Below are 22,722 nucleotides of genomic sequence, written 5' to 3' on the forward strand. Positions count from 1 at the left end.
CCAACATACCTGGTTCTTGTAGTAGCAAATCTCACCTCTACCATAGGACTCCCTCATTCCTCAGAATCTTAGTCTTGAAAACTCATTGATCCTCAGACTTGAACTTCTGCATTAGATTTCTAGACATGGCCTTGGTTTCCTCTTGACCAAATTTATATTCTTATGCCATCCACCCAATCTATCTTGAGTAAGTAACCCTTTTGGACTGACCTGTCCCAGAATGCTTATTTTGGTTCTGGTGAGGAATGGAGGAGGCTTTCACCCAGCCCTTGTTCTCTGGGGGCAGTTAATTTTGTGCCTGTACCCCTCAGTGACTCATCCTCCCTGACAGGTAATTGGAAGTCTGAGATGCTGAGCATGGAACTGGGACAGACATAAAATTGAGACAGTACTTGTTTTATCATCTGCAGTCCTGAGTCCTCATAGAAACAATAAAAGAGCAGTATTGATAAAAGAAATAAATTGAGGACAGTCAGGCATTCAAAAGAGATGTGAAACTCTAAGATGCTAGACAGAGAGAGAGAGTCCAAGTAGAGGCGGGAGACAGAACCTGGGAAAGCCAGGTGAGTACAAGAGAGGTCAAAGACAAGGTGGAAGGGAACAAGCCAATTTTTATGGGGCGATATCCTGGTCAGGACATTGAAGGCAGCTAGGGAGGATGGACACTGTGCCATCCAAAATCACTTGGGAGCTCTGGAAAACGGTCAGGAGTTCCTGGAGACCGTCCAAACAGTACAAGTTACTAACCGTGCGCAACTCCCTTTTAAGGAAATGTCCTCGAGGCAGTATGATTGCAAAAGGGTATTCAGACTTGGAGATAGAAGCAAGCATTGTGGCTCAGGTCATGTGACCTTGGACAAAGCAAGTCACCTTTCTGAGTCTTAGCTTCTTACATGTTAAATATAGGAGGGGGAAAAAAAAAACAATAAAAAACAACAACTTTCCTGCCCTGGGTATCCAACAAATCTTTAGAAACAAAGTAAAATAATACATGTGAAAGCACTTAATGAAGCTGTAAAGCCAATATTAATGGAGCAAATTATAATCATTAATTCGATTTCACAGAGGAAGAAATGTTAACAATAGAATGTGCTTGCTATTTCGAGGGTTTGCCGGTCTGTGGGAACAGGGAAATATCAAGAACGGAGGTCTGGCGTAGGGATAAAATTACCAATTCATTCCACCTTCCTTTCAGAGTTCTTATGACAATTAACTTGCCAAGTTTCAACCACAAGACCATATGTTTGTTAGATCATGTGGGTAAATGTGGTTTATTCTGATTATTTGTTTGTATTAACATTATTAGTGCAGTGCTTCATTTATTATGCTGACCCAAATTCAATCTGTCAGGAGGCTTCACAGAACACAAAAGTGTAAAAATACTCTCAATGCAAGTGATTTTTAGAATAGGAGAACACTACGCTCACCTCCTCCCCAGCAGATCTTGGGGGCAATCACCTTGGCCCTCACACGGAGTGCTACTCATGCTATCACAGTCCCGACCCTTTCTAAAGCCTTGAAGATCCTTCTGAAGTGTCAAAGGAATATTCCTATGAACTAGTGACAGCTTTAATATTTAATGTACTTTAATTATTCTAATTATTTGGAAGTTGGTATTCAGTGCCCTAATTCAAACTAGGTCATTTGCCCAAACAAATTACTCATTTTCTGAGTATACTGAGTAACTAAATATATATTGAACTCTTGCCTTCAATGCTTCTCTCTCACAATTACAAATAATATGCTAAGTTCAGACACTAAAGTGTAGAATCATTATAATTAGCTAAATTCACAGTTTTCTAAGTCATAAGTCAGCCCACCAGGTGAGGCTTCCTTCTTCTTCAGCCTCATTTCTCCCCTTTGCTACCACATACTCTGTGTTTCAGCCATGCAGACAATTTGCAGTTCCCCAAAGGTATCATCCATTCAATAATTTTGTGCCTTTGTATATGCATCCTCCCCACAGCTTCAAGCCTAGTTCAGTCTTTGTTCATCAGGGAAGCTCCTACTCATGCTTCAAAACTCATGGCATGCATTATGTCCTTGGTGAAGCCTTCCCAAATTTCCATTAGATAGTACGTGCCCTCTCCCTCTTTGCCCTCACTGTTCCTCCCTGGGAGTTACTGGCTATGGCCCTCAAATGGCTACAAGCTTCTTGGGGGAGAGGAGAATGATTTGTTCATGTTCGCATTTCCTTTTCCTAGCCCGTGGTCTGGCACAAAGTGGACCTCCAAAAATCTTGTGGGACCAAGGAATGCAAGAAGTCTCCTCTAGTCTGGTTCATTTGTGTGAAGGAGACTCACTGTCTCACTCCCCTGTTTCAAATGCTTCCTGATATAAAATATCAGGAAAACAGGTTTTTTCTTATGACAAATGGGCATGGATTATGAAAATGTTATGCAATATTAGGCAAATGCGGCACTGTTTCCTGCAGGAACTGTCCACGTATACAACTTTCAGACAGTTCAGCAGTGAAGCTTTTGTTGCAGGTGGATGGGGCCGGTGGATGGGACTATGACAGTCAGCTTCTTTAGGGGATGAACTTTGCTTGTCCCTGAGCTTCACTCCAACTGGAGGAGGTAAGACTGTTTATCAGGACCTTTTCTTTGTGCCATAGCAACCTAATTGCTCTCCCTGATCATTAAAAGGAGAGACACAGGAAATCAGCTTCCTTTCTCCTTCCTATTTGTAAGAATCTTTTGACTGAAACTAAGCCAACAGACTTGAGTTGAATGCAGGTGAAACTGAGGGGACTGCAGCTGTTAGAAACAAATAGAATGATGTTAAATGCCATTGATGATGAGGGGGTTGAAGAGTTCACTGGGAAAGAGACAGAAGAAGGAGAAGTAATTCTCTGTGGATGGGTGCAAATCAAAATGATAATCTAGAGTTGCAGCTGAGAATTGACAGATAAATGTGTGGTCATGAGAGATAGCTAATTCCAGGGAAGGAGAGGGGTGTGTGTGGCGGGGAGAGAGAGAGACAGAGAGAGAGGGGGAGAGAGAGACAGAGAGAGAGAGGAAGTCCAGGAGGTAAGAACTGCTTATAAACATGATGCTCCATTTCTGGTTTCCAGATAGTGATATTTCTGCGTGAGGATGTCATTCAGAAGAAGGTTCAAAATGCCATAATCAGAACGGCATTTTAGTACCTCATCTTTAAAATCAGTTGTTAATTAATGAAACATACTAAATACTAATGAAATTGAATGTTCCAATTAGACAAGAGAACATATTTAAAGATATATATTTATATATCAACATATATAAATACAGTTTTGCTATATATATGTTTATATATATACACATATATATGTGTCTGTCTGTCTGCCCCCCTGTAGAATAAAAACAATTGTATTTTCGGCTGATATGTTTATTAAGTCAGCACAGGACTCCCTCTCACTTCTGGTTCTGACATGAGAATGGCCCATTTCAATCACTATCACTAAGGAACTGGTAAGAGAGGGGGAATTGGGCTCTAGTAATTGTCTATTCATGTTTGATAATGTGCAGCTAAATAATAACTTTACCAGACCACTCCCCAGACTCCTCCAAGGCAAAAGATCCAGAAGTGAGAAATTTCGGGGGGAAAGATATTTTTAAGGACGGCTTTTTTCATTATTTTTTGGTATTTCTCCACTGAAAATTACATGGAGTGATGAATGCAACAAGGGACACATCCTGCTTTCTGCAGCAACAATAAAGAGAGCATTAGAGAGAAACAAATCATGGTATGTCCATTCAATGACTGCTATGTGGCCACCAAAAATAAGTCAGATCTACGTGCTTGGACATGGTATGATGTCCAGCAGGTGTTCATAAGTGAAAAATTATGGAGGACAATGATTGGCAACACTTTTTACAATAATTACCTCACAAGATTGAGAAGGTGGGAAAAATTTCTCACTTCATTTTTTACACATTATATTGTTTAATATGTATTGTTTAAAATGTTTGCAATGAGCCAGACTGATACATTTTTAAATAAAGAATGACTGAAGGTGGGAATGTAAATGAGAGAATGAGAAAAGAGAATGAAGGAAGCAGGGCACAGATCCCAAGAATATGATCAAGGTGTGACAGTCTTTACAGGTAGGACTAATGATTTTCTCTGTCATGTTTGAAGATGCCATTGATATTGTGCTAGGAAAAGAAATAGTCTATATATTTTGAGTCATCCTGAATAAGTTATGTTGCTAATAATATACTAGGTTTCTAGTTAAACATTGAACTTTTAGCAGATTTAATATAATTTTATTAAAGAGGGGCACTGGGGAAGGAAGGAGGGTACATTTGGGAACTTAGTTTAATTTTTTAAAAAGGAAAAAGGAGCTGGACTCCCAGAACCATAGGGCATGCAGAGCAACTTGGACAAGTTTCAGAGAATCACAGAGACACAAGGGTTGGGCTAGGAGAGGAAGGGACCAGGAGATTAAAAATAAAACTCTTTTTATAAACATCGTATCTTATAATCTGCATAATACTTCATCACTTGGGTGTCTTGTTACACACTTAGGTGGTTTTTCTAAGATTTTTTGGCATGTGTTTATAGGTTCTAGAGAATAGATATTGAAAATATTTTCAGAGAAGAGAATGAATATATCAAACCTTAGATGTTTCAAGTAAAAAGCCCACCCAAATTATAAGATCTTATTTATTTTCTACTCATTTATTTCTAATAAGTCTATGAAGCTCAATTATGACTGTTACTGTATAATTTAAGACACCCTGTATATCCTTCAAATCTCACGTTAAAGAAAAAATCTCAGGGATGATGGGGTCTTTAATTAGGTGGTAGAAAATGTGGCTGAATTAGAGATGGCAAACTCAGAAAAAGAAAGCAGTTTATTCTAAGTGACACAGATAATTGATGATATAGCCCAGATTTAAATCTGAGTCTATCTCACCAAAGCTGTACTCTTAAGAAAAAACAAATTTTGTCTGAATAGAAAAGTATTGCATGCTTTAATTAGAGCCTCACATATCCATTTACACTTTCTAAAAGGGTCATCTTATAGAACTGGCAAAGTAGTGACTTCTCTGTGACAAGATGTGACTGGTACCAAAAAGTGCCTAACTCAGAGATTGCCATGAAAATAGAGGTGTCCACTCTGTTGGATATTGAGAGAAAGACAGATACATGGTAGACAGAAACATGGCCCCCATACCAAAGATGTCGATATGCTACCTTACATATCAAAAGGGACTTTGTAGATATGAATAAATTAAGGATCTTGAGATGGGGAGACTATCCTGGATTATCTGGGTGGGCCCAGCGTGACTGTAAGTGTCCTTATTGGAGAGAGGGAGGAGAGTCAGAGTCGGAAAAGGAGATGTGATAGCAGGAGTAGAATATCAATGTCCGAGAGATTGGACTAGGTTGTACTGCTGGTATTGAAGCTGGAGGAGGGGCCAGGATCTGAAGAACGTGGGCAGCCTCTAGAAGCTGGAAAAGGCAGGAAATGGATTCTTCCCAAGAGCCCTCAGAAAGGAGTGCAGACTTGCTAACCCCTTAATTTAGTCCAGTGAGATGAATTTTGGATTTCTGACCTCTAGAACTATAATATAATTTGTGTTGTCTTAAGCTACTAAATTTGTAGTACTTTGTTGCAGCTCGATAGAAAACTAAAACAAATTGTAATAGGCTCTTCTAGGTGAACTTGATGTTTCAAGGGATCAGTGTCAGTGGGGAATAGGAGAATAGGAAAACTGGAAAATGTTGCTGATTAAGAGATGGCAGAACCACTGATGGTGGAAGGGTCTCAAGAGTTTGACTTCAAGATGTATGGATGGTGACTTGTCCTTTTTCATCATTCTTCCTTAATCTCAGGCCCAAGGAAAAAACAGCGTAATCAGAATGACACACATGTAGCAATATGTTCACTTTATCACACAGAGTATTTTCTGCATATTGCAGAAATTTTTTAAAGAATAATTTCAGTAAGGTCTTAATGAAATAATTATCCTTGTGTTTAATCCTTCCATAGTTTAACCACTCTGATTTGCTCAAAACTTTGTAAATTTTCAAGGACAAATTTAACTGCAAATAATAAATTATTTAAAACCTACAGAAAAAGGCTTTCTGAACCAATTCCCACGGAGCAGACATTTCCTGAATCTCAATCTTCCATCATCCTCCAGAAGATGCAAAAGAAGAAGTTGGGCAAGTCACATAATTTCCCTGGAGTTCTTATTTTGTGAAATTATGCCTAATTCATTGAGACAGGCAGAGAATGTTGAATCTTAAATCTGGAAGGAACCCCAGAGATGGAAGTAGCCCAGATTTCTCATTTTATGTATGAGAAAACTGGATTAGTTACTTCAGTTGCTTGCCCAAGATTTCACATTGCATTGCCCTCTGCTTGTGCCCCTAAATGCACAACATACTGGGCTCTGTACTAGGCAGTAGTGATGCAGAAGTGACAGATTTTTTTTGTCCTTAAGAATTTTATAATCTAGGAAGGAAGACAGACAAATAACGTACATATATAATTTATTTTGTAAATACAATGATAGAAGTAAGCATGAAGAATTGGTTAGGCTTGGAGGAGGGGCACATAGTCCAGACGGGCATCACTCATCATGGATACTCATTGATTTTTAAAATAAAAACTTTTACTGACTTGTTTTTATTTTACAAAAATAATTGTGTACTTAGTCAATTGTTTTTAAAATACTGTCAATAAAATGAAGAAAGTAAAAATTGTCCATAATCATATCATCCAGAGATAACTATTCTTAACATTGTCTTATATATCCTAATATAGTAATATTACATCTACATAGATATATACACACAAGCATGCATAGATGTATATATTTCTAGTCTCTCTCAATATATGTATAATTTTAATGTATATATATATATATATATATATATATATATATACATACATGCTGCTGCTATTTGTTACTTAGCAAATCACAAATATTTTAAAATCACTGAATATCAGAGTTAGAATAAATATACTAAATACCATCTTGTCCAACTGCCAAATAAATAATTTTTACAAATTTTTGAATAGTTTAAGATTTACAGAAAAATTGCAAAGATAGTACAGAGTTCCCCATATCCACTTTCCTCTATTATTAACATCTTACATTAGTATGGTAATTTATTACAATTAATAAATCAATATTGATACATCATTATTAACTACAGTCTGTACCTTTGTTTCCTTAGTTTTTACCTACTGTTCTTTTTCTGTTCCATGATGCCATCCAAGACACCACATTACATTTAGTTTTCACATCTTCTTAGGTTCCTCTTAACCATTATAGTTTCTGAGACTTTCCTTGTTTTTGGTAACCTTGACATTTTTGAAGAATACTGATCAAATATTTTGTAGAGTGTCCTTCAACTGGGATTTGTCTGGTGTTTTTCTTATAATCAGACTGGAGTTATGGGTGTGAGGGAGGAAGGTCACAGAGGTAAAATAGCATTCTCATCGCATGGTATCAAGGGTGCAAACTATCAACATGACATGACTGTTGATGTTAACCTTGATCACCTGGTTCAGGTATTGTTTGTCAGGTTTCTTATCTGTAAAGTTACTCCCTCCCACCTTTCCATACTTTATTATTTGGAAGAGAGTCACTATGCTAAGCCCACACTCAAGGAGTAAGAAGTTAGAAAGTGTAGTATCTAAATAAATTATTTGGAATTCTTCTGCACAGGAGATTTGTCTATTCTCCCACAGTTATTTGTTTATATAAATCACTTATTTATATGATTATGGACTCGTGGGTATTTATTTTAAATTTTGGGTTATAATCCAATACTGCTTTATGTATTGTGTGCTCAAATTGTACCAGCTTGGGCCATTAGGAGCTTTTTCAGCTGGCTTTTGTATCTCTTTGACATACCACATCATTGTGTGTGTGTGTGTGTGTGTGTGTGTGTGTGTGTGTGCGTGTTTAGCACTTCCTTACTTTAAGATGTTATGAGTTTATCATTTATAGTTCAACAATCTCTCAAGGTGCATTGGTTCCTTTTACAGGAGAATGATATATTAGAAACCAAGATCTGGGTACTATACATGCTTATTACTACTGGGTGTTTTGCTTCTAGGCCCTCTCAGCTGACAGAGGGAGGAAATATAATGTGTATGCTAACTCATCTATATAAACATATGCCTAAATATTTCCATATGTAACCATCTGTGTGTATATTAAGCTAACCATGAGTTAATACTGTTGTCCTCAACTCTAATCCATTACCACCTGGGTTGTTCTAGCCTCTTCCCCTTGTTTATTTGTAAATTTCCACTCCAACTGTGAGAAACCTGGCTCTCACATTGTTTCTTTTCCCTTTTATTTTTACTTAGCCTGGCTAAAGAGTCATCCCTTTTATTGATCTTTTCAAATAACCAGGTTTTGGTTTCGTTGATTTTTCTCTATTGTTTTCCTGTTTTTCAATTTCATTGATTTTTGCTCTTATTTTTGTTATTTCTTTTCTTCTGCTTGCTTTAAGCTTATGTTGCTTAGATTATAGATTTTAGATCTTTATTATTTTCTAAAATATGTATTTAATACTATAAATTTCCGTCTAAGCACTGCTTTTGCTGCGTCTTACAAATTTTGATAATTGTGGTAAGTTGTATTTTCATTTTCATTTAGTTCAAAATATTTTTAAACCTAAGATTTCTTCTTTAACCCAGGTGTTATTTAGAATTGTGTTGTTTAATCTTCAAATATTTTGAAATTTTATAGTTATGTTTCTGTTACTGATTTCTAGTTTGATTCTATTGTGGCATGAAAACACACTTTATGTGATTTCTACTCTTATAAATTTATTAAGGTACGTTTTATGACCCGGAATGTGGTCAACTTTGTTGAATGTTCTATGTGAGCTTGAGAAGAATATGTATTCTCCTATAGTTGAGTGAAATTTTCTATACATTTCAACAGGATCAAGTTGGTTAATAGTGCTGTTCAGGTCATCAGTATCCTCACTGATTTTCTGCCTGCTTTGTGTTATCAGTTACTGAAAGAGGGGTGGTGAAGTCTCCAACTACAATAGTGGATTTGCCTATTTCTCCTTTCAGTTATATCAATTTTCACCTCGTGTATGTTTATGCTCTTGTGTTAAGTGCATATGTTACCTGGTCCAAGCTCTACTGCTCACTGCATGACAGGCCAATAAATCAAGAGACAAGTTGTTGGGGCAAAGGACAGCGATTTTATTCAAGTGGTGGACTAGTGAACCATCTCACCTGAGTTAGAAGTGAGGCTTCTTTTATACTAAAAGAGGAGAGGGAGTGGCTGGTTGTTTCAGACATCTTGGTGCCAGCCAGACTCTGGAGGGGATGTGATAATTCTTTGTTCTTACAGCTGTACACATAGGTCTGATCACAATGTTCCTATAAACCTTCAAAAAGACAAATGCTATTTTCTGTTCTGCAACTTTTTATCTCTATATGAATGAAAAGTGTTATGCCTTTAAAGGTCAAGCCTGGGAGGCAGAGCCTTGAGAAAGGGTTATTATGTATATTTCAGGCTATAGGCAACATTGTTTTACTGTTTGGAGAGAGAAAGGCACAGAGCCATCATGACTAAGCACAGGCAACAGAGCACAAAGTTAGAACTAAAGGAATTGAGCCAATATGGAGTCAGATTTGTTCTCTGTTACACATACATATTTAGAATTGTTATGTCTTCTGGAGAATTTATACCTTTATCATTACATAATGCCGATATTTACCCCTGATAATCTTCCTTGTTCTAAAGTCTGCTTTGTCTGAAGTGAATATAGCTAATCCAGCTTTCTTTTGATTAGTGTGGTGTATCTTTCTCCATCCCTTTTACTTTTAATCTGAGTGTTTATATTTAAAATGGATTTCTTGTAGATAACATCTACAAATTGGGGGTGGTTGTTTTTTAACCCACTCTGACAATCTCTGACAATCTCTTTCAATTGCTGTATTTTGAGCATTCACATTTAAAGTGATTATTGATATAATTGGCATAATGTCTCTATGCTATTCCTACTATGTCTGTAATTGTTTTCTATTTGTTGCATTTGTTCTTTGTTTCTTTTTTCCCCCTCTTTTTTTTCTGCTTCCTCCGGTTTTATTGAGCATTTTATATGACTCTATTCTATTTTCTCTTTTAGCCTGTTGTATACTTATTTTAAAACATACTTAGTGGTTTCCTTAGAGTTTACACTACTCATTTTTAACTAAAGTCACCTTTAAATAACATTATGCCACCTCTCATGTAATGCAGGTAACTTATAATGGGGTATTCCCACTTCCTCTCTCCCATCCTTGTGATATTATATTTTATTTCACTTATTCATATACTTTAATCATCCAAAACGTTGCTACTACTATTACTGCAAGCAGTTATAGTTTACACAAATTAAGAATAGGAAAAATAAAAAATTTTATTTTACATGTATATATTCCTTCTTCAATGTTTCTCCTTTCTTTTGTAGATCTAAATTTCTGACCTGTTTCATTTTCCTTCTACCTGAAGAAAAAATTTTAACATATCTTGTAGGGTAGTCCTGCTAGTGATTCTCTTAATTTTTGTGTTTCTGAGAATACGTTTATTTCTTCCTCACATTTGAAGGATAATTTCATTGGTTATAAAATTCTAATTTGATGGGAGGTTTTCATTCAATGTTTGAAATATTTTACTTCACTCTCTTCTTGCTTTTATGGCTGGTGAGAAGTCCAGTGTAATTCTTATCCTTGTTTCTTTATAAGTGCATCTCCCCAAGCCCCCCAGCTTCTTGCAAACTTTTCTCTTTGTTTTTGGTTTTCTATAATTTGAAAATAATATGCCTAGTTATGGTTTTCTAGTATTTATCCTACTTAGTGCTTTCTAAATGTCCTAAATCTGTGGAGTCTGTCATTATTTCATTTGATTTTCAGTTTGGGAAGTTTCTACTGACCTATTTTTAAGGTCACTGATTCTTTTCATGGCTGTGTGAGTCTACTGATGAGTACATCAAATGTATTCTTCATTTTTGTTATAGCATTTTTGATTTCTAGACTTTCCTTTAGATTTTTTCTTAGAGTTTCCATCTCTCTGCTTATATTACCCATCTTTCCTTGCATGCTATATACTTTTTCCATTAGGCCCTTAACATATTAATCATAGTTATTTTACATTTCTTATCTGATAATTCCAACATCTGTATCATGGTTGATTTTGGTTCTGATAATTGTTTTACCTCTTTAGACTGTGTTTTTTCTTCCCTTGTAATTTTTTGTTGAAAGTAAATACATGTTGTATCAGGTAATAAGAACTGAAGGAAATAGCCTTTAGGGTAAGAATTTATGTTATTTGACCAGAGATTGGGCTGTATTTAATGTTAGCTGTGGCTATAGATGCCAGAGGCTTTCAAATTCCTCTAGTGTCCTCGTTTTTTGTCTCCCATCTTGACTTTGATTTTCCCCAAGTACTCCTCAGAGAGAGAGAAGAGAGGAGAGGGAGAAAGAGAGAGAGAGATTGTAGATTTTTAAGTTGTAATCCACTATGATTATATCAGAACTCTGTTGCTATGTTAGTAGAATGTGGGGGAGAGGATACATTCTGCAATCTTCTGATTAGATCTCAGTGTTTTAGTGGGTCTCTGTGTTGGGGCTGAGACTTTCACAAGTGTTTCTCCAATAGTATAGCTTCTTCCTTCCTACCCCTATTGCCATACCTGGCAGCAGCATTCCCAATCTATTTCCTTGAAGCCCTGACCCCTATTGACTATGGTTTTTCTTAGGTGAGACAAGAAATCTAAAGTGGTCTAGAGTAGGAGGAATGCTTTTCCACAACTGGGGTAAGGTTCTGGCAAAATATTTTCTCTTGGAGAACAGGCCTTTGTTATGGAGAAGGATCTGAGCATATTTCACAATGATTACTCTTCCCCTACTGCTCCCAGAGCCATGAGAGTCTTTCTTGCATCCTCACTGTGAGGACCTGTTGGGTTTCCTGAAGGTAAAGTTCACAAAAATGGAAGAGATTCTCTTGGACTGCATCCTTTAGAGATCTTAGGTGCTGTCCAACTGTGCCATATTCACTGTGTTCATGGTGTGGAATAGTAGGGTTTTTTACTTATTAACTCTATGAGGTTTGTTGATGTAAATGGTAGTTGTAAGGGTGTTGGTTCTTCTTGAACCACTGAGTAGCCCTTTGGATTAAAATGGCTTGGAGCTATTAGCCTAGGCAATACTGAGTACATTCTAGGTTAGGAGATCCACGAAGGGAATATGACAATGGACAGTGTAAGAAGTACATGTTAGTAATATATCAACTATTCAGTTATGCTGAAATTGTTGAGTACCCAAGACAGTGTAGAGACAAGATGAGTCCACTCACTCTTTTCAATGAGATATCCCTGGGTATTTGGTACTCTCTCTTCCAACCAAACATTGTGGGGCTTTGTAGAGAAAGGGGCAAAATCAGTGCCCACTTCCTCTATTACTGTCAAGTAATCCCGTTCAGTTTATCGGATATTTACTGAGCAGTTATTTATTTCCTATGAGCAAGATAACTGGGAATAGTGTCCAGCTGCCTGGTGTGTTCTAGAAAACTTCAAGTATACCATTAGTTTGCATTCCCCAAATACCATTAGTTTGCATTCTGAGAGCATTTTATGCCTCAGTTAGAGCAATGAGCAATGCACAGCATACGCCACTGTTTTGAGTCATGGCTCGTGGTCCCATTTTAGGATTAAAGACTAGAGAGCTGCCTCCATTTTGTTACTTTTCTGTATGGTCAGATTTAACATATTCATTGTTAAAAAGCAGTTTCAGTTCCTTACTGATTTTCATCTACACTGTAGAGTGGGTAATCTAAGTCATTAGAATGTATATTTTTCCCCGTGGGGATCAGTAAAGAGAGATAGTAAAGAAAGTTTTTTTGTTGCCAGTAATAATGCAACCCATAAACTTTTAAAATATATCTTGAATTGCCATTTTTCTAAAAATACTTCATTCACCTATCCTCTGTTATCTTAGGCTATTTTACATGATATTATAATTTTTGTTTATGTCTTCTATCATCTCCATCCTAAAAAAGAGCCCTTAATTCAAGGAGAATGTCTCATTTTTATATCTATAGTACCTAGAAGAATGCCAGCCCAGAGATCCTGCTCAATAAATACTCATTGAGATGAAATTAAAATGAGTAAGAGTCTAGTTAAATTTGAAATCCGGCCTAGATTTCATTACTGAGCTCTAGACCTATATATCCAAACTCCCTGCATAATTATTATTATTATAGTCATCATTATACATACAATCTCAAAGCATCCAATGATGATTGTATTAAGTTTACAGGCCATTTTTATGCATTATTGCCATGAACCCTACAATATTTCTGTGAGAGGAGCATCTGTAAAATAAGTATCTACATTTTACTGATGAGAATACTCAGATTCAGAAATGGAGACCTGCCCATTGTCTCACAGGTAGTAAACATTGCAGCCAGAGCTGGAACTAAGCACCTGTGGCTCTAAGTCCTAAGCAATTTATGTCTTTCCTTTGTCTAATACAGAGTTTTTTTCAATCTCAGTGCTCTTGATATTTGGGACTGAAAAGTTCTTTGTGATGGGGGGGTGCTCTGTGTATTGTAGCATGCTTAACACTATCCTTGGCCTCTACCCGTGAGACACTAGTAGCATCATCCATCCCACTGTGACAACCAAAAATGTCTTCAGACATTGGCAAAGGTCCCCTTGGGGACAAAATAAATTCCATTTAAGAATCAGTGGTCTAATAGCAGGCACAACATGGTAAGTGCTCCGTGACAAGCATAAGCAAAATGAGAGTAAAATAGGGGAGTCCCATTCCCGGTGGAGGCAGCATTTGATTTGGATCGTTACTGTAGAAAGATTAAATTGACCTAGCAGGACTTATTGTGATAAGAATGAATACCCAAATATTTATTGAGCACGCATGATATGACAAATCTAACTCAAAGGGGTAAAAAACAGTAATAAGCATCATTAAAGGTCTTACTAAAGTGAAACACCATCTTAATGTCCATCTACTGGACATTAAGAGCTATTTGGAAAACACTTCATTTGATTCATTTGATCTTACTAAAGAATGTGGGTCTGATGAGATTCTAGGGAGGCTGAAGGTCTGTCTCCCTCCCCCAGGCTCTGCCTCTGATCGTTAAAAACCACCACCACCATCATCATTCACATGTTCTCTGTAAGTGAAGTTTTCACAGGGTAAAAGTGAGAAGAGTAAAAGTGGGAACGTTCCCAATGAGCTGGAAATGTACTAGAAAACACAAGCTCCATGTATAGCTCAACAATCAATATATCTTTTAAAAGCTTAATAATAGAAGGTATTTGTGTGTAGAAGAACAATGTCAAGAAGCAAAACTGGCCAATCAGGAGAAAGGATGCACTAACCAGAAACAATGATTCTGAAATTCTTCCCTTGGGACACGCTACATCAGAGTTGCTTTGGAGAACTTACCAATAACAATGCATATTTTCTCATCCCACCCCAGACCTACTGACTAAAATCTCTAGCACTAGGGACTTCCATGCACTTTTAGGTTTGAGAAACTTTGAATCAAAAGTATCAACTGTCTGTTGTGTCTCCTTCTGATAGTTTGAACCCATTAGACATTTCAACAATACAATTGACTCTATTCTAGATTCATCAAGCTGCCTGATGATTGTAGCTTGGCTTCTCATGTAGATCAAAGGTTTCAGTTCTCCAGAGCTTACAAGCCTGCTTCTGATTTTGGCACTCTTAATTCTTCCCTTCATCTTGTTCTCCATCTTGGTCTAGGACCTACTCTCACTCCACAGTCCTTCCTGTAGTGAACTCACCTGTCACCTTGGCTTCAATTAGAAGCTATTTTGTTACTGGACATGCATGTAAACCCAGACTTCATTACTGAACACTAGACTCATGTATCCAAACTGCATACTGATACTTCCCCTTGGTGTTTCCATGGGAACCCCAAACTCTGTATTTGCAAACAAAACGCACTAGATCCCTTTATAAACCTATACTTGAGAAAAATCTTTGACCACTGTCTTCCCCCACAGAGTGGATCAGTTAATAAGACCTGCTGATTTTTTCTCACACATGGTTCTAAAGTAACTCATGTCTTTATCTCAAACTGTGGAGCTATGGCTGCAGTCACTATTGCATCTCACCTGGTCCCCAGCCTCCTGTCTTTAGTCATGTTCCTTCCACTCATTGAATTCTCCATATTAAAGCAAGAGGATCTTTTTAGCATATAAATCTGATCATGTCACTTCTCACTACCCTCAGAATAAAGTTCAAATCTCTTAATGAAATGCAAAGCCTTTATGATCTGCTTACTCCTTTTCTCACCAGCTATATCACTTGACATTGACTTTTCATATATTATGCAGTAGCCATACTTAGACTCTTGCAATTCTTCAAGTGCACCATTCTCTCTCTGGCCCCCAGACCTTTGCACATGCTGTTCCCTCTGCCTGGGTCGCCCTCCTTCTCCCCACCCCATGCAGAGGATAGGAGCTTACGTTTACTTACGGGCATTCTTAAGAAGGCTACCCCCAGACAAATGGAACTACAAGTAAACTCCGTTAATTGGAAAGACATTAAACTGTGCCTCTTCTTTTAACGTGTTTTCTCAGGATGACCCATTAATGGTGGAAGCATTAGGAAAGGGATTCCTGAGACCCTAATTCCAGGGCCTAATATACCAAAAATTCATTTTGTGATATTCTCAAATCACTTAGTTTTTCTGGGTCTCATTTTCCTTATCCCTGCCATTTATTACAGGATTTCCAAAGAGATCAAGGTTATGAGAATGATATACTTATTGAAAATATGGAAAATACATGGATTCATTTTTCCAGTCTCATTTTTGCCCTACCCTCATCTCCCTACTAATTGGAGCACTCCCTTTAGCTTATTTCCCTTCTTCTTCACCTCCTTGACTAACTTCTGTTCTCACTTAGGATCAAGCTTAGACTCCATATTTTCCAGGATGCTTTTTCCAAACCCTCAAACCTGGGCTGAGGGCTCAAACTATGAGATTCCATAGAACCCTCTCCTTTTACCCCCCAAAACTTAGCAACTCTATTGTCACTTTGATTTACTTTATTGCCTCTCCCTTAGACAGTGAACTAATTCAACTTTAAGTATTTCTTTATTACTAAGGAAGAAATTATTCTGCATGCTAGGGAACAGAACTAGAAGGAAGGTGTTTTATTTGGAAGACTGTTCATAGAATAACAATGCATTAGCTATCAATTTCCCTTGTTTCACAGACTTTGATACAATATGATATCTTTAATTTTCACGCAGAGAGCTTTTTTAAAAATTCAGTGATGTACACATTATTTTTCTGAATTAACTATGTCTCTGAAGAGGAATTGATTTTCCCAAGACCATTCTAGTAGGAACTGGGTTAAGATAGGGTCCTATTCTCCTAATTTCTAACGCAGATTTCAATGCATTGTGTACTGTAACTTCCCAATAAATGATCTACATAAATAATACATATATAACTAATAGGCAACTAAAATATGGCTAGTTGAGGATTTCTTTGTGGCTGCAATTGAATGTCTATTTGTATTAAAAAATCACTTTTATTAAAATGAAAACTGTTAATATATGGACTCCATTTTCCAAGTGTAGTTCTGCATGTGATACTTCAGTTCAAGTATGCTTTGCCAGTTAGCCTTTGTCCAAGACAAAGGTTCTGCTCTTCCTAGGGCTGAGTGGGTTGTAGATGCCACAGGAGGAAAAGGTGGCTGTGGTGTTATCTCAGGCCTCGAGAGACTCCTGGGCTTCCGAGAGTAAGGGTCTTAGAACCTGGTGGTGAAGAGGTGAGAGAAGCCTAAGAGACAAGAGTTTCTCCCAGGATAGGTTTCAGGCCAGTTTATAGGGCTATTCGGATTCTGCCCACTAATATTAGGAGCTCTGCAGAGGAACCTCACTAGTTGTCATAGAGGGAGAGGGAAGATTTGATGAGGCCCTTTCCCCTCATTCCTCTTGAAGACAACCTCAGCACTCTCCTTTTATATATTGGGGTTCCTGTTTGTTTGAAGTTAAATATAAGTTGAAATGCACACAGTCTTTTCCATCATTTCAAACTCTGCTAATGCAGCTTTTCAAAATGAAGACTATTTGTTGGCATGCATGACTCAGGATAGAATAATTTTTAGGGAGTGCTTTAGCATTATGTCTTTCACAAGAATGCACGCTGAATGTGACTGTGAAATTTAATTTTTTAAAATGAGGCCAATAATGTGCTTATTTACCTTTCTAAAATGAAATTGTCTGATCTTTCAACTAAAATACTTCATAGATACTGAAATTCCATGGAGGATAAGACTGACTGTTAGCCCTTACAGTTTGGTCCTCTTCTTTATGGGTTTGGGAGTATGTGTGTATATTTATGTTCTGTTTGCTCTGAACTTTCCAATAGAAGTTCCTGTGAATTGAACCTCTCCACCTGGAATATCAAGTTCCACTGTCCTCATTTCCAGTGATGGTTTGCAATGCAAATCATCAGGTTGGTACCACACAGTACCATAACCATGGTAACCAAATGAAGACAAGTTTGCTTTACTTCCTCAGCGAAGTGCTTTCCAGTCTTGCATTCAGACCTGATGCTACTGCCAACAGGTCAGAGGGCATTAAAGGGACAGCAAGAGGATTCATAGAAATAAAAACACAACTGGAAACATTGTATCCATTCTCCACGCATTCCTCTGAGTCCAGGACTTCTTACTAATAACTTCTGCTATTTCTAACTAGTACTTTCTTGCTGCTTTCTTTCCTTAAAGGGGAGGGTAAAGGGAGTCACTACATATTTTTCTCCCCAACTTGACCACGGATCTTTGCAAGCAGACTGTCCTGGCCTTCTATGACTAACTTTTAAATAGGCACAAATAAAAACCTAGGTCACAGTTCTGTCACAAAGGCTTTTTAATGTTAGCAGCTGTGATGCTCAAGGAGACAGGAAAGCATCCAAGACTACTACAAACACTTTTTGAGAACAACTACAGCAAACTAACTACAAGGGCCACTTCTCTGCTGAGATTCCTTTCTTCTGGTAGAGTAACTTTTATCGTTTGTTTGTTTGTTTCCAGCCTGTGGGGGAGGGGATATTAGTTCTCTGTTCTCATTTTCTCTCAGTTGGAATGAAAGGGCAGCTGTGGCATGTTCTGAAACTTTTTTTTTACCTGCAGCTGTGTGACGGAGTGACTCCTGGGAAGAGAGACTATTAGCAATAAGGTAAGAAATCTAATTGTCATGGGTTCTGGCCTGGATGATTTCAGCATCCCTGTGACTGCCTGGGTGGCTGCCATTAACACAGAAAGGTCTACAACACAGGGGATGGGAATGCTCTAGGCTCAGAATGGTTAGCTTCTTTCTTCTATGTCGTGAATATTATTTCAGGCAATGTTTTTAAGATGTTATATTTCCTTCCTTTTGTATCTATTGTTTGTATCTTGGATCATTTGTGTCACTTTCCCCTTACTATCTGAAGGAAGTCTAATTCATTAAGATGAAGTAAAAGAGTTAAACTCTTTGGCTTTTAACTAATCAGTTAATTCACTAAATATGAAAACTGAGCTTGATGTGCTCAGGCCATGTGGGCTTTCTGGTACAGGTGGAAACTGCTGTAGAAGTGAAAACTTCTTTTGCAAGAGTAGAGAAAGCTGATTCAAGGATAGGCTTGCCAGATAAATACAAGACACCCAGTTACATTTGAATTTTAAATAGACAGCAATTTTTTTTGGTATAAATAGGTCCCAAATAATGTATGACCCATACTTATGCTAAACTATTTATTTTTGAACTGAAATTTAAATGTAACAGAACACCCTGTATTTTTTAGTTGATAAGCCAGGCAATTTGATTCAGGGATGAAAATTGAAGAATTGTAAGGAAAAAAAGAGTATGCATTTTTCTCACTATAAACCTTTCAAACCTTTAAAAGTTCCATCAAAAGATCACCTAAAAAAAAAAAAAAAAGATCACCTAATTATCAGTCTTATTATAATATGTTAGAAATGATTTAATACTGGGACTCAAACCTTAAAAGGAGAAAGCAATAGTCAAAAATAATCATAATGAGTCAGCTATTCTCATGCTAATGAATTTCTATCTGAAAATCTAATATGGTAACTCATTCTCTTTTTAGTTTTCCTTTTCTTAAATAATAATAAGACCTTACATTTACATTTTTTAGTCATTCATAGATTTTCTATTTTTGAATTGCCTGATCATTACACTGCTTCTACTTCCATGTATCTTTTTCTTTTTGATTTGTAATTGCATGTCATACATTAAGGATATGAAAACTTTTAATGTCACATATACTGCAAATATTTTCACATTTTTTTAAACATTTTGACATGTTTACTATTTTTGCCACAGTAAATTTGAAAATTTTATCTGGTTAAATCCATCATGATTTCCTTTCATTGCCTTTGGTGTCATTTCTCTCCAGGCTTTTACCACCTCAAGATTAGAAAAAATGTTCACAATATTTTATTCTAGGACCATTTGTATTTCATTTTTTCACATTAAATCATTAACACTATTGAAATTTATTTTGATGAATTGTTTAGGACTCTGTTTTTCTTTTGTTTTATTTTTTGTTTTTTAATTAATATTTAATTTAGAAATAATTGTAGATTCACATACTGTTGGTTGTAAGAAATAGTACAAAGTCTTCCTGCCTTAATGCAGGAATCTTTTTAACAATGCATACATAACTTATTTCTGCATATGCAGATTTTATCCAGGAAGAGTTTGTCTTCCCAACAGTCAGTGGGTACAAAGCTGTAATATCATGACAGTTTCTTAAGATCATTTATAATGAATAAGATCTATTCCCTTTGCTACATTCCCTGAGATTTTATGGTTATGATCACAGTGGGAAAGGAAGAATGATGACACCTCTCATACCAAAGGAGTGAAGAACACTGCTAGAATTTGCCTCTGTAGGAAGTCTAGGAGGAAAGCGGATTTAGACACAGGAGTTGGCTTAAATCTTGATCTCTTCTCTTCACTATCAGCTATTTCTTTGTGAATTAAGATCTTTACCATCGTGTTAGTTTCCTATTGAACTGAAATATAATGCAATTTTTATTGTGTAACAGTGTATTTTTAAACTTGAGATGTATGCACCTGAAGATCTTAAAGCAAATTGCTGGACCAGTCATTTGCAAAGGTTATTAGGAAAGCACGGAAAGTTATTAGATGGAAGGAAAGTGTGATAGAGCCCAACTATATGGCTGATTCACTTTGTTGTACAACAGAATAACACAGTATTGTGAAGCAATTATACTCCAATAAAGATCTGTTAAAAAATGTTTTTAATAAATAAAAGATTTAAAAAAAAGAGAAATAAACGTCTGCATTGGTCAGCTTCTCCAGAGAAATGAAACAGAACATAGATACATAGATACATAGATACGTAGATAGATACAGACATAGATATATGCAGAGAAAGAAATATCTCTACCTACCTATCTATGTGTCTATCTATCTATCGAGAGATTTATTATAAGGAATTGCCTCACACAATAACAGAACTTGAGAAGTTCCATGATATGTCATCTGCCAGCTGGAGACCCAGGAAAGCTGGTGGTGAGGTTCCCGTCTGAGTCCGAAACTTGAGAACCAGGAGCATCAATAGTGTAAATCCGACTTCCCAAGCAGGAGGAGACTCATGTCCCAACTCAATCAGGCAGAGAAAAAGAATTTTCCCTTCACCTTTTTCTTCTGTTCAGGCCCTCAACAGATTGAATGATACTCATCCACAGTGGGGAGAACAATCTGCATTACTCAATCTACTGAGTCAAATGCTAATCTCTTCTGGAAACACCCTCACAGACACACCCAGAAATAATAATTAGCCAGCTATTTGGGCACCCTGTGGCCCAGTGAAGTGAACACATAAAATTAATCATCACACCATCAGATAAGATGACACAAGATTTCAGTAAGTTAACACTGAAGAACATCTGTTTAATTGTTGCAAAGTCACCGGTTAATAGCCCTTTGGTAAAATTTATGCTATCATTGCTTACATGTATTTTGAACCCCTTGTCTAGAATGCTTGCCTACCCATTATCCCATCTTCAAGATCCAGAATGAATACTTTCGCTTCCAAGAGGCCTTTACTTATGCCCCTAAAAGAACGTTTTCCTCTTTTAACTTTTGAGAACAGTTGTATTGTACTTCTTTTAAAATGCATATTCTGCTTCACAATATGTAGTTAATAAATGCTGTTTCTTATACTGTAAGCTCCTCAAAGTTTCTTTGTACACAGTAGACAGTAAAATATTGAACTGAGTTGAATTAGTAGATATCATTATTGAATTTATTTAACTTATAGGGTCATTTATACCATGTGCTTTTATGAGCAACTACAGGTGTACAGTACCTTGCCTGAAATGATGAAGACTACAAAGATGAATAACTCACAATTCCCACAATTTTGAGCAAAGACAGAGTCCAGGGTCAGAAGTAATTATACATTCATTAAGCAGTTATTGCTAATCACCTATTATTATCCATGTCCTAGACTAAGTATCATGGATACAAAAATGAGTAAGTCATGGTCCTTGTCCCCAACAAGTCCATTTAGTTGAGTGGGAAAGGCAGAAATGTAAATAAACTACTTAACTTGAGTGTGAAGAGTGCTACAATAAGGGGTCACACAGTTTGCTGTGAGTTCCGGAAGTAGGCTGGGGTGGGATTGGAGAGTGATAAGGAGAAAAAGTTCTACAGAATAAGTTCTGTTTGAACTCAATGAGATGGTATCCAGTAAGGAGAAGGGGCAGCACTATAGAAGGATCTGTACCCAGTGGGATCAGAGAGGAGGGCACATTTGGGAACAAGTAGTTCTGTGTATCCAGAATATGAAGTACATGAAGGAACCTAGGCTGCAATGAGGTTGAAATGGGAGACCAAAAGTAGTGCATAGATGCCCCCACATCCTTTCATCCTCCTTCCCTAGCATGAAGCAAAGCAAATGTTTAGAAGACAAGAGTAGAAATGATGACAAAGGAGGGCATCATTGAGAAATAAAAATCTCTTTAAAGCTGGAAAGGGATTGGAACAGAGCTAGCAGTAGATGGATCATTCGATCCAACTTTACCAGCCTCAGAGTCATTTCAAGTTTCCAGGAAGCTGTATATAAGGTTCTTGAAATAATAATCTTTTGCTTATTTTCCCCAGCAAAAGAGGAAAACTCCAAGTGCAAGAGAACTGACTTTGGGTTCCAACTTGGGCACAACTGCCTTGTCTTTAGATCCAGCTTGCTCCTAAATGGCAGGAGTGAACACCCTTCACATATTTCCTGGTGGGAGGAAACCACCCACAGAACAAGTCATCACAGACTGCTTGTTCCTCCCAGCAGAGTGATGACAGAACACTCTATTCCCCAGGCTCTGCCTCTACTTCACTGAATCATTTGGGAACATTTACAAGTATTTGTGGGACTTTGATACTTGGATAGGTAGGAAGAGCAGAAGGGCATTCCTGGCTTGGGCTTGTTGCTTGAGTTTTTGAGTGGTCTTCCAAACTTGTGAGTAATAGGAACAATGTTTTATTCTTCTCACTTTTATAGTTTTGATGAATATAGCTTTAAAATATTTTTTAAATATGAGCTCCATTGGTCAAATTTTAAACAGTCTGTGTGGAGGCTAGAAATGGAATAATCAACTTATAGAATTATCTCATCTCATCCAATTCTCTCATATCATGCAAGAAGAAATTACATCCCA

The 22,722-nt window shown here is 37.0% G+C and overlaps 2 protein-coding genes across 2 annotated transcripts in view; one reads left to right on the forward strand and one right to left on the reverse strand.

Moving 5' to 3' along the window:
* Positions 1 to 22,722, reverse strand: part of NEUROD6 (neuronal differentiation 6) — a 199,467-nt gene that overhangs the window by 142,739 nt on the left and 34,006 nt on the right. The gene's annotated exons all lie outside the window — the stretch shown is intronic.
* ITPRID1 (ITPR interacting domain containing 1) overlaps positions 9,196 to 22,722 on the forward strand; it is a 117,606-nt gene continuing 104,079 nt past the window's right edge. Inside the window, 1 exon segment of the mRNA XM_082399498.1 lies at positions 9,196 to 18,211. The gene's annotated coding sequence lies outside the window, so the exon portion shown is untranslated.

Source organism: Balaenoptera borealis (genome assembly GCF_965194805.1).
Source record: "Balaenoptera borealis genome assembly, chromosome: 7".
Taxonomy (NCBI): Eukaryota; Metazoa; Chordata; class Mammalia; order Artiodactyla; family Balaenopteridae; genus Balaenoptera; species Balaenoptera borealis.